Consider the following 18,345-nt stretch of genomic DNA (forward strand, 5'->3'; position numbering starts at 1 on the left):
ATACATAAATATTGCCCATTTAATTCCATTAATGTAATATTATATGCTCCTCGGCAGATTGTAAAATATTGTCTTTGAAGTTGTTCAAAAATAAAAGCAAAATTGCCAGTCAAATCCGATCTCTAAAACTCAAAAGAACTGTAGCCAGAAGCTTTATATATATCATATTTTTATTCCTGACTCCCATGTTATAAATACAAACCTGAGATGAGGCTATACAGTACTTGCTGTTTTTGAATATAGGGTAGAGCTCATCTGTGGTATAACAGTGCTCATGCTCTGTTAACATCACCACATTACACAAGCCTGTGTTACTATGGTTACAGATTATCACAGGCAAATATGCACAGCATGGATATTATGACTGGTGAAACGGAAGGGGGACAAAAACAAAGTGATGCTTTACATCTTCAAAATATACTAAGGTGGTTGTAATCATCTACAGAATGGATTAAAAGATTATAGCGCATTCGCCAATAAACACACAATGCTCAAATCTGTGAATGCTTATGCTTTTTAAATGAAATATTGCAGTACAGTAACTCAAATTATGCATTTTGGTTTCAGAATGAGCATTTGTGGTGAGCAATCATAAATTGTGAAGACCCGAGACCTCCTGAGATGTGACCCACTGCTCTACAAATACACATTAAATGTCCTATGACACTCACAATTTATAAGGCATCCAGTAATGATTTTTTTTTCAATCAAATATGTCTGAAGCTCTTAGAAGAATTAAGAAAGAAACATAGGAATTGTGATGGGATGTATGGAAGAACCCTGGGGGTTGGAAGTTGATGTTGATCTAGTTGGATCTCCTTCTTACCACAACAGGTCTCTCAGCTGAGTGTGTAGCAAGGCTTTACTAATCACTGTGATGCCTCCACTGAATTACTAAAACTCAAGAACAAATCCAAACTGACACTATTAATTTCCTTTTTCTCTTTAAATGAATAATTCATCAGTGTGTGGTACCAAGAAAAAAAAGTGCTTGTCTTTTTCAATCAAAACATAACTTACTCCACTTCTAAAACAAATTTCCATATGGATGATTTTTCTTATTCAGAAAATAAAGTGGTTTGTGGTGCTGACTTGCATTAAAGGAGGAGGAATATTTCAGAGGTTTCCATCATGTTTGAGGTATGCTTCCAAAATTTGAGTCAACACTGAAGCTCTGTCCTGAAAGTTGACATTAAACTGATTAAACTGAATTTTAAATGAAAAATCCTGGTCTTGATCTGAATTTTTTTTCCTTTCTCCCCCCATCCCCCCCCCCCCCCCTCATTGTTTTACTCCAAAAATATGATGTAAGTGCAAAGGTTGTTTTGTTTTTTTTTTTGCAATGATGCCAGAACCACCATTTTAGGTCCCTAAGCAACCTTTCAGAAACATTTTCCCTCTTGGTTGAAGAACAGTTTACTGATCTAAAGAAACTTTTTACAAAATAAAAAACCCTTTTGAGCAGTGCAAAGGTTCCAAGGATGCTAAAGGTCTTCCTTAGAATGCCAAATATATGCCAGTAAAGAACCTTTATTTTTGAGTCACATTCATCTTGAGCTCTCACATACTGTATATTGAAATCAACATATATTCACTATAGGCTGAATTTGAGGTTCTTCATACACTTACTGTACAATTACTGAGTCCATGCCATTTGGAAGAGCAGATGCAGTGGCTGAAATGGAGATTGTTTGAATCCTTAAAGAAAAATCATGAGTAGAACAAGTGGAAAATACAGCCTCGGGAAGCTGCTCTGCTGTCCTATATGCGCAGCTCCTAAGCTACAGTATATTCTTCCACATACATACAGATTTCTGTGTACTGACACGCACAATGTGTGCAATGTGAAAGCATTCCCTTTAGATTGCTGCATGGAAATGTGCTCTACTATGGATGAAGAACATGGGGGAAAACACCCTTAGAAAGCTAGTTCGAACATTACAGTTTACTGTTGTGACAACACATTACGATGCTTCAATTGAACGTGGCACATAAGCACTTCACCAAATAACTTAATGACAGCAAGAGAGTGAAATTAACCAGACCCTGCTGAAAAACAGTTAGATAAAGCTTACGGAAAAAATCTGTTGTGCCAATATATAAAATATAAATGAAGCTTTCCAATCATTACACCCAAGGCTGGACAGTTAGAAATGACTGCTATATTGTAGCATAGAGTTTTTGTAAATAAGTCTAAAAGCACTTTCACATGATTTGCATCAATGTTCTCATACCGAAAAGAATTGCTGATCTTAAAATAATTATGAAATTCCTTTATATTAGTGTAAGATGGGAGCACAACAGTTTTTGACTGTGTAACATTTTTTTTCCAAGTTATTTTGTTAATAAAGATTCTTAAAAGAAGTTGCTGAAATATTGGATGTTATTCATGTTTAACCTATACATTGCTACTCCAACAAAACAAAATCAGTTAAAAATATCACCTTAAGTTAACTATTACAGGTTACCACTTTTCTCCTCAGAGCTTCACAACAAGCTAAAGTATGCAGTTGTTTAAGACATAGTGTCTAAAGCATTTCATAACATTAAAGTAAAGTCTTAATACATGTTAAATTGCCCTTCCGTGGCACTATCTGCAGCGCTTGTGTGTTGAAGCTCTGATGCAAGTCACGTGAAAGCGACTTAACACCTTCCTAATTGTATTTATGTCTCCAGAGTGAAACTTTTAAATTACTATCTTAGAACGCTGCACTAAACAGAACAAATGAGAGCTGAGAGGTGACTATGAGCTTTCTAAAGCACTTAAAATCAGTCCAAATGCCTTCTTCAGTCCTGCATTTCTCCCATTTTAGAAATCCTATCTCAGAAAATATTCTCCCTCTATCATCTGAACTGGCTATATATATATACAGAAGGTGTAGTTTTACATGGACACTGGATAAGAAGACTAAAGGGTTAACCTGAAGACAACTGAATCAAAACATCTTTCTTGCTTCCAAAGGTGAAGTGTGCCATTTTTACACCACTAATGTCATAAAACAGAAATGAAAAAGGTATGTATTCAATTGGTTGTTGCAGGAAATCAGCGTACTAATAGCTTACTTAGAGCTCTGCATAATAAGCTGCGACAGGAGAAAGCATTTAAACACTGGAAAAAATTACACACTTCACCTAAAGGTGTTAGAAAAATGGGTAAAATGATTACGTCCTGCAAACAGCACAGATTGAACATTATCATCATCCACAGCCATTTTCTCAGATGATAACTCCGATTAGGCCTCATCAGGAACAAAAAAAAAAGGGACCTTTATGTCAGAGTCTCCTTTTAAAGGTCTCATTCTCTGCCTCTTTTCTGACAGACTATAATTAGAGAGATTTTCCAACTAACAGAAAGGTGCTTAGAGGTACAAGTCAACAGTTCACTGATAGATGTGACCTGAGTCAGACTCTGTAGGAATAATTGACAACAGACCTGATGCGGTAATGGGGCTACGACATGAAACGGAGTGGCTGTTACACTGCTGCAGCCTGGAAATGAACTGCTGGTTTCGTCTGGTCAGAGGAGAACTGTCCCCCCAACTGAGCCTGGTTTCTCCTAAGGTTTTTTCTCCATTCTGTCACCGATGGAACTTTGGTTCCTTGCTGCTGTCACCTATGGCTTACTTAGTTGGGGACACTTCATTTACAGCGATATCGTTGACTTGATTGCAAATGATTGCACAGATACTATTTAAACTGAACTGAGCTGCATGATGACATCACTGAATTCAATGATGAACTGCCTTTAACTGTCATTTTGCATTATTGACAAACTGTTTTCCTAATTAATGTTGTTCAGTTGCTTTGACATAATCTGTTTTGTTTAAAGCGCTATATAAAAAAAGGTGACTTAACTTGACTTGATACCTTGGGAGAGAGCAGCTGAAAGACTAAACGAAACTAAACATTCTCAATATATATATTTTTTTTCCATGGTCTTTTGTATTTAAATTTTAACTAACAAATTACAATACAAAGTCCTTAAAACTTTATGTATGAAGACTGACTCGATTTTAGGAAAACAACAGCACAAATATCAGTGGGTATTAACAACTGAAATTTGATTTGGGGGGAAAAAAGGAATAGAAAAAAGAGTCAATGTGAAGCAAAATGAAAACAATTTCCCTAAAACAGACAATTCTGTTAAATGATATTAAAGAAATCTGTATGATAATATCAGCATTTGATGATTAAAAATATAAAAAATTAATTTAAGTCCTCAGGTAAGCTAACTGTCATTTTATTTTTATAGCTGTAGATATTTATCTCCATCTGGTTTGGTATCCTATTCATCCTATTGTAATAATAATTGATGAAGTTCAAGGTCTATACTTTATTTCAGATGGTACAACAGAACAGGAATGAACAACTTTACTCACTATATGCCAAAAGTAACTTAGAAACATGTCAACGGTTTGATTTTCAGTGAGCAACAAAAAAACCTCAAAGATTGATATGATCTTTGCAGGAGCTGTTAAATTTATGCCTGAAAGCTGTTCATGTTACAAAGCACACTATGTTTACAAAACCTGAATATGAAAACTCAAAACTCAGAACTCGTACAACACCAAGAGTAAATCCACTTCATTCTTTCAGGTGAGTGACACAATATATCAAAAGGCATCTATCAGCTCAGATTTCGAAATTGCACATGCCACCGTTATCTCTAAATAATGCTAAAATACAGAGTAAAGACCAGCGAAGATGTAGAAACATTGCAGCGGATTTGCAGAAGTTCTCTGCTGGCTGACTTTCTCAAGTTTCCAGTATCACTCCTGTGATGCTGATTTACAGTCTGCAGATTTGCTTATTTGTCTCGGCCATAAAACTGATAAAATTCACCAGGTTCAATCCTGACAACCTTGCACCAAGAAGCAAAATCCCTCACACAAATCATTTAAATCTGTCAGTGTTTACTTTATATACTGCAGGTGTTCTCAGGATCATCTAACTAAATTAATCTCCAGCATATAAAATTAAGACATGCTTTAATTCTCCTGCTTTGCAGTGGAAATTACTGACAGTGGTGTGGAAGTAAGTTCAACAAATTTTATAATTATTATCAGTGCTTGCCAAGACAAGGAATACCATTACTATTGCTCAAACGTTTACTACACATTGTATCTGAACAAACACTATATTTACTTATATATCATAATGTAATATTACATAAAAACACTTCATAATATATAGATAGATGCATGTCATAAATTATTTTACATATATACATACACACATATAGTTTATCAATACATGTTCACCTTTTTGTAAACCCGTGCTCACCAACATGCTGCTGTTTTCCATCAGTGGTGAGGAAAGAAAAACCATTATAACAGAACGGTGGCTGGAAGCCTAGAATAATCTAACAGATATCCACAGTGTCACCATCACTGACTGCTGGTGGTACAGTTAGCACAAACTTTCCTCCCAGCGGGGTCCAGTATATTTTTAATCTTGTTGGATCATTTGCTGAGTGTGGCTCCTCATACTAAAATTGAATGAATCATCGTAATTAAACTTAAAAAGTTAAAAAGTAACTAAGAGATGCATTCCGAAAAGGAATGGTCACTTGTAAAGGACAGATTCATGACAGAGTTTTTAGCCTCATTAAAAGAGTGGGGGAAATGTGAGCAAAAAGCTTTTTTTACCTGCAGCCTGCCAACGCAACTCTCCAGAGAGACCCTGCAACTGCGAGAAAATCACAGCACCGCAATGAACCCCACAGGAATACCCCCACTCTGATATAGACAGCTAAATAAAGCTCCAGAAAATTTCCAACAAAAACCTGTTCCTTTAATGTATGGGGAAAAAGTTGTATCTATAGAATTGATTTATTTCATGCATATCATATCACATGCAGAATTCACACTGCTTAGCATGTAAACTTACTCCTGTAGCTCAGCCTGAACAAACAACACCAAGGTCAAACTTAAAGGTGAAACGACAAGTGTTGTTATTCAGCTCAAGTCAGATAAAAAGTGGTTTTAACAGCGGTGTCAATATTGAAACATCTTTTGACATTCACCTGACTGTTGATAAGAAGCTAATCAGAAATTGGAATCAGTTAAACATATATTTGATCATAAAATCATAGCCTTAAATGTTAATATAAGAACAATAAATCCACACAAAGGCTAAACTGAAGTATTTGAAAATAGAAAAAAAAAAAACCTAGAGAAAACCTGTGCACTTCTTTATTTTACCTGAGTGAGTTTAACTTTCAGAAAATGAAGTTCAGTGTTGCACTGCATACCTCAAGGATGATGTCTTGACACGACAGGGAAAAGCACAAAGACAACAAAAAACTTCTACAAAAGGCAGTAAAAGCAATAAACCATATGATGCTGTGCATTACAGCAGAAAATGAGTGTTATTAACAGATCAGTTATAATACAATTTTAAAGTTTGCAATGTTCAATAAATTAGTGTAATGTTCGATATAATAATAAAATAATAATATAAAATAATAATAAATATGATTAAATATAAATTATTAATAATGTTAAATTAATAATAATATTATGCATACACTATATGGACAAAAGGATTGGGACAACAGGGACTTGCAGCAATAATGTTGCATTCTATATACATATATATTATTATGGAAATGGCTTCTGGGATGACTTTCCTGAAAATTTAAGAGTGTTTCTGTGGTAATATTTGCCCATGTATTCAGTAGAGCATTGGTGAGGTAAGGCACCGATGTTGGACAAGCAGGCCTGGCTCACAATCTCTATTCCAGTTCATCCCAAAGATGATCAATGGGGTTGAAATCAGGGCTCTGTGTGGGACAGTCAAATCGTTCCATACCAAATTAATCCAATCGTGACTTTATGGACCTTGCTTCATGCACTGAGGCACAGTCATACTGGAATAGAATAAGGCTGTCCCCAAACTGTTCCCACAAAAATGGAAGCATAACATCGTCCAAAATTTTGTAGCATTAAAGGGGTCATGTCATTATAAATCTAATTTATAATTCAGTAGTTAGGGGGCCTTGATACCTTGCATATGCAGTGATGTTAGCCAATCATAATATTGGTTACTGACAAGCCGTAAAGGACCCGCCCCTTAAAATGGATAATTTTTAGACAGAGGGTCAGAATGAGGCTTGCGTACAGCTGCTCAGCCATGGAACACCATTCCATGAAGCTCCTGTTTCTGTGCTGATTGATGCCAGTGGAAGTTTTAAACTCTTCAGTTATGGAATTAGCTGAGCATTGGTAAATTTTTTCACACTAGAGGCCTCAGCCCTCAATGATCCCTCTCTGTGAAGTTACGTGGTCTTCTGAGTATTTAGTACGTTTTCCCCAAAGTCAAAAAGTATAGGATAAATGGTGGTACGATATGTTCTACATTCCATGCTTGCTGATGCCTCAGACAGATATGTGACTTCCTTCACAGCATTAACATTTCATGTCACTTTGACAAATTAGTTGAGATGCCTGTCTCAAGGTACATCAATGTCAAAATGGAGAAATCTGTTTCCCGCAACCTCCCTATAAAAAAGCACAATAAACATCAATAAGAACAACATGTAATATCCTACAGGGTTCAGTGAATCACTGCAGCACAGGGCCAAACAGGCTCTTCATGATTTATTGGAAAATCACTTGAGGAACACAAACACACACAAAAAGTATGCAATCAAGTCAGGGTAAAAGTAATTGTGTAAGCGTGAAACCATGTAGAAATCACCCCAGATGTTCAGTCAGGGCTCTGCCATTAGAGTTTTGGCGGCATTTAACATCTAAACATCTTGTGGTGGTAGAAAAAAAAAACTGAATCTGTGACACATTGACAGAAAGCTAAGCATTACTAGCTATAACCTAACATTCAGCATGCAGAACATACTTCAATACCATAGGCATGTTTTCTGCATCATTCAGCATCAGTATTTAGCTAGGGGCCAGAACCTATTGTCTCTTGGTCCATCACATTACATGTGTTATAGGGTTAGTTTGCTCAATAAAGAAAACTATCATAATGTATTTATCTTCTTGAGACTCCCCTTCCTCATACCTATGAATCACTTAACAATGAAGCATTTACAAACATTACTCACCAAAACTACCGCGAGCAACTTAGGCCACACCTACAGCACTTCTTATGACTTCACTCTTACTTTATGAAGTATGGTCAAAACCAGTGATATCTTGGGCAGCAGATCAGCATTTGCATAACCAAACAGCCACTTATCTGCCTTCTGTTGCTCAGGCAGGGGTCCAGAAAAACAGTGCATTTTTCAGCGATGCCATTCTGCCCCAGAGGAATAACGTCATGGCTTCAGTACCAGACTTGGCCTTCCATTACAGACGACACCAATTTATCAGCCAGATGACGTTAAGTTCCTGGTGTTTTTTTGTTTTTTTTTTGTTTTTGTGCATATGATTGCGTAGGTTGAGGCACTAATAATATTAGCTATTAAAAGTTCAGATGCACTTAACTCAGCTACACTGAAAATAACACTGTTTCTTAGCTGGACTATCTGTTTCCTCCTAAGAAAGATATGAATTTGCAGCTTTCTTTCTGAATGTTTCCAGAATATTTCAGTTTACACATTCTGTTTATTAATTTGGCAGATGCTTTTTTCCAAAACGCCTTACACTGCATTTAATAAACATCAGTTCATGCATTCCTTGGGAATCAAACCCATGACTTCACCATTGTTAGGGACATGAATTTAAAATAAGTATTATCATCATTTTAAACAATAATAATAATAATAATAATTCCCATGTGTTCTTTATGGACTGTTGTGAATTAAAATAAAATGATTAACTTAAATAACACTGAAACTCATACTACTCACGCCACACACTAGTGCACATGCTGCTGTAGGCACCCACAATGGATCTAGATTTATTCTTAGTATGGTCAGCTGATCATCATAAGTAGAATTCAGGTAATATTTTTTAAATAATTTTGTTTAAATATTTGCACATGCCATGCAAACAGGAAATCTGTACATCCATCTTTAAAAAAATAGCTTAAAAAATTTTCAAAAAAATAAATAAATCATAATGCCAAAGTCACTTTACTGAAACCCATCTTTTTTTTCACTAAAAAAACTCTCATGTGACAGCAGTGCTGTGTCTGTAGCTCTTGCCCAAAATGATGTTATTCAAAACACAGCAGTTAATGCACCAGATCTGTGCAAACAAGCAATCCACATTAGTGTGATGCACAAAAGAGTTGACAGATTTCAGTTTAAACTCCAGAACACTTTCGATCGCATCATTGATTGTAGGTTGTAAGGCTATTGAAAAGCACTACAATACGGTAAATACAAGCATGCCCCCTGTACACGTTTGAATGCTCATTATTGTTCACAGCTAATTCAATCTTACATTGGTCATATTAGAGCAAACTGCTCACAATATTTATTACACGTTATTTGAAAGAGATTTTAAGGCCAAAGGATAGATGTCTAAATTTGATTCTCGGCTCCCCTGGGGCTCCACTTTAAGCCTGCTAAGAGAACACTGCAAAGAGATCTATCAGAATCTTTTCTTTTTTACATCCATTGCTCATCCACATGCAAACCGCAGTTGAGATCGTATTACAGCATTTGCCTCTGTCTCGCACGTTTCACCGGGCTTTGAACAGAGTAGATTAAGCTACCAATATGTTTGCCCATTTTATGCAACCTCTGGATTTGGTTGAGTTTTGCTTTTGAACTGTTCCTGAGAAAACCACTAAGAACACCAAAGGATTATCATAGCAATAACCCAGAACAACAAAGCATCCACTCAGAACATCTTAACAACCTCCTGAAACACTTTAACCACCTAGCAATGCTCTAGCAACCACCCAGTACACCTAAGCAATGGTATAACAATGCCTTGGTAATGACTAGGGATGTGCAAAAATTTTACTAGTCTAAAAGTAAGAAACCCTCAGACAGTCAAAAACGTTAAGTGCATTTGCAATCCATTTGAAATAACCAAACAGTCAAATATTTATAAATACCTTATCATCCAAACTGTTCTTATTTTCCATCAAAAGCTTAGTAAAATTAACAACACTGACGGCAACAAAAGCTGCAGATGGGCTAAAAATGCTAATTCACTCTCTGACTGCAGCAGATGGCGCTTTTGGACAAGCAGAAATACAATGGTTTCCATAGATACCCCTTCAACAAAGCAGCACTGCTCATATAAACACTATGATATTAGGTGTTATATGGAAATTGAATAAAAATATAGCAATGAAACCTTTCTGATGAAAGTCAGTTAACTTTAATTCCTAATGTTTCCCCCTTTAAACCAGTAACAATGCTCCCACACCTTGCTCGTCTTCTCTAGTAGACATTTCTCTGAGCCTGCAGCGGGTAATGATGAAAATGCATGCATGCAAGGTCTGAGATGAAATGAAATTAATTTGATATCCACTTTCCAAGGTAAACATAAAAATTACTAAATTTTGACTGGTCGGCTAGAATTTCCAGTCTTGACTACCAGAAGCAGTTCCGTTTAATCGACCGGTCTCACACATCCCTAGTAAAGACAGAAAATAAGAGTATCTTGGCAGTGAGTTTTTCACAGGGCACACGTTTTCTTTACAAAAAGCTGTAAACATCCAGGTTTCATTAAAGCTAGAGGTGCAAATGGCTATTTGCAGGCTTTCAGTTCAGCCCAATCAGCATTAATATGGCCCAGATCCTAATGATCCTCTTAATTGCAGTTCATTTACTCCTCTTTTCACATTCCTGCATATGTCCCTTTTTTCTTTTTCTGTTCCTGTAGACTATTGCACCACTGGCTACTCTATTATCCAGGGAAGTGTGAGCTTGTGAAAGTACATGACAGCTGTAGGGATGGCTGCAAAAGCTCAAATTAAGACTCTGCACTCCCAGAGGTCTGTGCTTTCAATGGTTTTGTATCCTCAGTAGGATCAGGAAGAGCACAGTGCGGGCAAAACTGCCAGCCTCAGAAGGAGTCTCAGGTTGTGCACCATTCAGAATTTAATTGAGATTGTCTTTGAAATTCATTCAACCTTTGTATGTAGCAAACTGGATGCAGAATTGTTATTTCAGTTGGAATTTAATGAGGTAACATTAAAAAGAAAAAAAAATGAATATCTCCTGAAATGAATCAGCCATAAACACGTTATTACACACATAAGTATGGGAGCCAGTTTTCACCACTGAATAAATTAAAAAAAAAAGTTAATTGTGGCTTTTTGTCTAATAATTCTAAAAATTTTTCTCAAGAAAAAGAGTTTACATATAGCAATTCAGATTTTACTTTTTCTCAGAATTGCATGATATAAAGTCAGAATTGCATGTTTGGACCATGCAACTCCGATAAATAAAGTCAGAATTGTGAGATAAATTCTATTGGTAATTCTACTTTTTTTCCTCACAGTTGCAAGAATATATTATATAAACTCACAATTACTAGTTATAAAGTCCAATTAATATTTCTTATTTCTCAGAAAAAAAGAAAAAAAAAGTCAGATCCGCGAGATGGAAACTCGCAATTGCAAGTTTTTTATTCAGCTGGGCCAGTTCAAGAGGAAAAACAAATTTATATTAATAAATAATAAAATAAAATGTAATTTAATTTAAATAAAAGTATATATTAAAATAATAATGAAATTGCAGAATAAAAATTATTATTATTATTATTATATATTTTTAATTGTTAAAAATAACCCTGGTATAAAAACATTTAAAAAGTTAACAATTCTTAAAAGATCATTCTCAAAATTAAGGCTTTTTTGTCTTCGGCTAATGAAATTTCTTTACCTTGCATCCATGTTTAAGCATTTTAAACTGGAATTCATGAGGACAATTTTCTGTTATTTCAATTCAAAATCCAATTGTGTGTGGCAAATTAAATCCAAATCCACTCTCATGAACTGAAAAAAAAGCCAAATCTTGAATTCTGACATGTTGTCCAAACCTTCTGTTTTGCATCATACTTAGACCTACTTCATCTCTAAAAGGCCGAGGTAGAGCATTCAGTATGTACGTACAGGTAAACAGAGAGAGAGAAAACAGTGGGAGAGTAGAGGCCTTATTGCAAAGCAATCCCCTCACACTACAGTCATTTTGCTCCTTTGCTCCTTTATATAGTCATAAAACAAATCCATCCTCTTTTCCCCAGAGTTAAGAAATCCGTTGATCCCAATTTCTCCAAGTGGAAGATGAGCTATGAATGTTTGAGATGCAGGTGATTACCAAGAGCTGCAGGGACTCTGGTGACAGAGAGATAGAACAAGCTGCTTCAGCACTTCCTGACACATCCTTAACTGCCATAATCTGGAAGCGGCACGGCGGTCCCACCTTGGATTGAGCAGCATCAACACCCACATACTCCGTCTTACAAAGCAGTTTAACTGAGCCAGAACTAAGCTGACATTTTGAAATGAAAGCACAGAAATATGTTTAGCGTGCTGTATTTTCACTTAGATTCCAAATCAGCTTTACGCCAACAGCCAAGTTGAAAGGGGGTAGGTGAGGAATATGTTTTTAGTTTGGCGAGCATACAGCAAAAAAAACATTTGTTAAAGGTGGACCGACATGAGAATTCATTTAAGCCGAGTGCGGCCGTTGACTGCACATTTATTTGCCGGCTTCTTGGTTGAAAACGTGGATATGGAAATCAGCCAGTGCTTCAAATTACATCCGATAACTCGTTTATTCAATGTCATGCATGCATTTCCATAGACTATCCTACAGGTTGTGCCTGTGAAGGATATGTTAGTCCTTTTAACTACCTAAATCCATTTCCATGCCTAATTTGAAATCCCTGGATTTTATTGAATAGAAACACTGTCCTATTAGAACACTCATCCCGGTCATACACACTCATACAAGTCTTTGGTTTCTAGGACTGCCTCCTAATAGCCAAAGAGAAGAGTTTTAGTAGACTAAAATTTACCTAAAATTCCCAGATGTGATTACAGGATACTGGCCAGGAAATCCAAACGTTCGCCATCATTGACCTCAAATATGGCTTGTTAGTTCAAAGAGAAAAAATGTAAGTAGTAGCAACTTTACATGGCCCCTTCCTCTAATATTAACCTAGATAAATGCATTTCTAAGTGTTTGTGTGGATTCTAGAAGCTATTAGTGCGCTATTGATGATGCCGGAACAATCACTGGCATTTTTTCCTGATAAGAGTGGAAATAAAATAGTCGTTTTCGCTTATGCAGATAAGAGTAATACATCATTTGAAACTGTGAAATTGTCAAGGGTCTAATTTTATGTGTGTACACTCACAATATCAACAAAACATTGTGCTTTGGTAAAATAAAGAAAACAATCAGGATGTATTACTGATGCTTTCTGCTGTCTTGGTCTCCGTTAATTGAAGCATGTCACAAAACTGAACCAAAACTCAGTGTATATACGTATTACTTGTCTCACAGGCATGAGAACTATATCTACAGAAAGCTTGAAATGTTAACTTTTAAACTAACCAATTCAAATTAAATACAAAAACTCTTATGTAGTCCACATTAAAGGTGCATTGCTCTCTAAAGCCGCAGCATTGAAATAGGCTATATATTTAAGGCCCCTCAAGAACATATTTAAGTAATTAAATTAATGTAAATGTGTGATTAGTCAACTAATGGATTAAATGAACTACTATAGCCGACTAGAAAAATCTTTAGTCGGGGACAGCCCAAATGGTTTCCATGGAGAGATTATGGTAAAGATTATATTATTGGTATTAATGAGCCAAGCATGACTAAGTAGCTAGCTATAAGCTATGTAAAGTCATATTCTTATTTCATATTTCATATTCATATACTGTACTAAATAAGGACCTGTAAAAAGCTACATTTATGGGGGTTTTAAACTCAGCTTTTAGAGTTAATACATGTCTTTAGTGGCTTTGATCCAAACACCAGATCATAAAAGTTAATTGACACTATGGAAAATATCAGCATTAGGTAAAAGCCTTTTACATTTAATTAAAGAACAGCTTGCCATTCCAAAGTCAAGAGTAGACAAGTAAGTTTGGGGTTTTAGTAACAAGGTTGCTTGATAACAACCCTTCCTGTTGTTGCTAGGCAATTGCTTCCTGATCAGGATCAAAAGACCCAATTTAAAAGTCTATATGATATTCGGACCCTGTATGTATAACTTTGGAATATTTTCATAGGATGGTATTAGGTGGAAATGATGGTTATCTTGCTAGTTTGTTCAATTAAATCTGATGAATTTGGCTTTTAACTCAGTAGGCCATAAACAATACTACAGGCTCCAATAAACATCATGCAAAATTCATCAACTTAATATTTTTCCCCTTTTAACACTATAAAAAAAAGAAAAACTCCCAGAAGAAATAATGCTTACCAAATATCTTAGCACAAGTATGAAAATGCATGTAAAACTCTTTGAAAATTTCCATGCCATCCTTTGATAAATTGCTCTAATAAAAGCAGAGAATGTGAGTCAATCTCCCAGGCATTTTAACACACTCACTTGTGGAAAAGCTCTGGAGAAGCACAGAAACACTTAGCCTTGAGAGGAAATGAAGCATGCATGAGAACACTACCTGAGACCAGGGGGAGCAGCACTCTGGGACTTTCACATGTTTGCTGGCTGCCATTTAAAGTCCTTGGAGAAACTGCTCATTTCCTTTTATCCGAGAGAGGTGACAAGGCACAGCCCAAGCTCTAAGAGTAAGACAAAAAAATAAAATAAATAACGAGGAGTAAGATGAAGAGTAAATAGAAAGTCATTTTTCTTACATTACCAAGTTTATCACACTGAGTTTTTTTTATCTCACAGACTGTGCAAAATGATTTTTTTTTTTGGGGGGGGGGGGGGGCTGTTTATTGGCCACCATTTGCTTTCCACTGGCATGGATTCAGGTCTGAAGTTATGTTCAGATAAGTCACAATGCAATGCAATTTAGATCAAAGGTGAAAAGTTAGCTCACACACTGAGGAAAGGCATCATCCATCATCTGCTCCTCTTTCTATTTCACTGACATTCTGCACTTTGCAGTAATGTCCACCACAGCTTTGGTTAAAAAACATTATATTTTCTCAGCAAGATTTATATCAGTTTTCTTCTTAAACCCTTAAACCCAGCAGTATCCCAGATATCTCCAATACACTCTTAATTACCCTATTCATCACTATGATTACAGTCAACATGGTTTCAAAATGTATCTTTACTTTCATACTATACTTTCCTGGTCTTATTGTAAATGATCCTTGGTGCATGTATGCCTTCTTTAATCAAAATGTTATGTAATTACTTTCCTGGCTGATGTCACCAAGCCCTCTTACAGTGTTTTTTTTTTTTTTAGCTTCTTCCTTAAACCTGTCATATAGCATATAGTGAGTACGTTTTACAATACAGTCAATTCTCGAGTCAGTCCAGTTATTTTATCATGCGACACTAACAACTGGGGTAACGACTCCTGAAAATTTAGCTTTACCATCACAGGAATAAATTAACTTTTAAAATATATTCAAATAGAAAGGAGTTATTTTAACAACCACACTATTACAAATGGTCACAGCTCAGCGGAGGCTATATTAAAATGGGTGATTATATGTATTAAGATCAGCCAAGAGACACCCACGGAAGATGCATTATATTAATCATTCCAAAAGAAGATGCTCCTCACACGATTCGGCCTGGGTAGATAATAAGGTAGCACAGAGAAGCAGGTAGAGCTAAATCTGCATCATTTCACTATGGGTGCAGACTTCACCAATCTCTGCGGGTCCGTTGCAGTGCATGACCATGTTTTAGATTGGAAGTGTAGAGAGAAACTATACCAACATGCAGAGGCAGGCCATGAAATTTTTATGTTTTACAGACATCTGTAGATTCCAAACCTCTGTATTCAACCAAGTAAGTTAAGAAAAAGAGAGTGAATGCCCCAAAGTGTTTCTACAATGCATATGTACTGTATGTAGGGTTGGTACTATTGCAAGTTTAAATAGCTGATTTAATATGAATAAGGCCTCAATGCATATATATTCCTCTACATAATTATAAAAATTGTTCAGAAATTCTGTCATTTGCTCATCCGCATGCCATGTCTTCAAAAAGACAAGAGATATTTTGACTGATTTTGGAGAACCGTTTTTGTCCGTACAATTAAAGTCAGTAGGATCCAATGACAATGAATAAATGGCAGAATTTTCAAACAATATCATTTTCACATGTTCCTATAACAGTAGACACTAGACACTGAAAAGTGAGAATTTGCCTGTAGAATGAATTTATAGCTGATGGTATCATAAACTAAACATATGCTTTTGCAGTAAGCAGCTTCCACACCATTAGCTACCAGTGTAAATTAAAAACAACTGCCACCAACTGGCATAACATTAAAAAAAATAGTGTATTTTTAAACTGGGTTAATAGAAAGTATTTTAGAGTTTAAAAAAATTATAATAAATTACCAAGACACTGAGTTTCAACCCTGTAGGCCTTTGTACGACTTTACTGTGAGAAACACAATCTAATTTCAGCCACTGATATTGTCAGAAAAATAATAAGCTGTATGGCAATGAGAATAGCTGCTTAGGGTTATATAAGAACATAACTACACAAGACTAATGTGTTTTTCACTCATACACGATAAGTAGAAGGCTGCAGCGAATGATTAGCCTGCAGTCATAACTCATTCACTGCAGCTGGATTACAGGAGGGACACAGACCCATTTAATCACACACTGATAAGACTAAACTGAAATAAAACCAAAAGAACTGTAGTGTTTTTTCTGTTGATTTGATACTTTTGCTACAAATACAGCAATAACTGCCTGTACATTTCTGAACGGCTCCCTGAACATCTGATAAAGCAAATTCCTTCTCAAATGGCTCTGTTCTTTTTACAAACATGGAAATGCATATATGGCTGTTTTTTCTTCCCCTCTACTGATTCTTCCCAGAAGAAACAGATGTCATGTACTAAAGATAGAAGAGGTAGACCTCCATCGGGTCTTTGGATGTTGGTGTCAGATGCTGCGCTCTTGTCCTCGGGGTACTTGGTTTGCATTGTAAATCACAAGAGGAACTTTTTGCCAATTCCTTCAGGTACAGCATCATTAGGTTTCCCCTCCTCCAATGACCACTGGGACCTCAGATGTGCGTCAATCAGTAAATGTTAAGACTTGCTGGGCTCCAGCTTCACTGCTCCAAATGATGCTTTCCAGCAATGAACTAGGCTAAAAATAAAAAGTGAGTGTGTGTGTATGTGTGTGTGTGTATGTGTATGTGTGTTTATATACATATACATATATGATATGTAAAAATGTAAAGCCTAAATGCACTATAAGTTGCTTTAGATAAAAGCTTCTGCTAAATGCATAAATTTAAATTTAAATTGAATATACCCTGTAGTTAGATTATTATTATTATTTTTTTAAGAAATTAATACTTCAGAATTGATGCGCTAAATTGACTTAAGTGCTATAGTAATATATATATATTTATATTTATATATATATATTGCAGTTTCAACAAAGACCTTAGGTAGCAAAACTGTTTTTAACATTGATAAGAAATGGTTCTAAGCAGCAAATCTGATTTCTGAAGAATAAGTAATGACTGCCAAAAATTCTGCTTTGCCATCGCAAAGTACATCTTAAAATAAATTAAAATAGAAAAAAGTTATTTTAAATTGTAATAATGTTTCACTGAACACACTCACAGTACAAAATGGATGGTGTTTGTAAACCCAAACTACCAACGTCAGACCATGTCTTGTTAAAAACAATCCCCATTTCACCTTGTCACATTTCAAAAGTATCAGTCATCGATCAAAAGCTTGTCATTCTGTAGCCATTCTTCGGGAAACCATGCAAAATATTCATGTAATCGAACAAAAGACTCTATAAACAGTCACGTCTGTGTCCTTTCTTAAGGTGTTTATTTACATCCGGTGCTGTCCCGGGAAGCCATTGTTCCTTACGGAGAGTTTCAAAAGAACAGAGGAGAAGATAATTTTTCATCTTACAGGAATTTTCCTGGAGAAGCGTAAATTACACAAGTAACAGGGGCATTACATCAAACAACTGAAAAGAGACACACGAGGGCTATACATACACTGCAGAACAAAAGGGAGCAAAAAGTGACTATGACACCAAACAAGGTATGGGTATGGTCAATAAGGACAACTATGGAGACAAACAAAGCACACAGCAAATGGGCAGAGTACACACAGGGAATGCGTGAAAATCAAATCACTGCTTGAAGCACCTGTCAAAGGTCACGCTGTGTCATGAATAATTAATTATGAGACAGTGCCTTCTCATGGGATGTCAATAGATAGGCTCTTCTTACACAGATGAAGACTACTGTCCACATACGTCACATTCAGTGACATAAAAACTCTGGAAAAACTAAATAC

Source organism: Carassius gibelio, chromosome A11, assembly GCF_023724105.1.
Source record: "Carassius gibelio isolate Cgi1373 ecotype wild population from Czech Republic chromosome A11, carGib1.2-hapl.c, whole genome shotgun sequence".
Taxonomy (NCBI): domain Eukaryota; kingdom Metazoa; phylum Chordata; class Actinopteri; order Cypriniformes; family Cyprinidae; genus Carassius; species Carassius gibelio.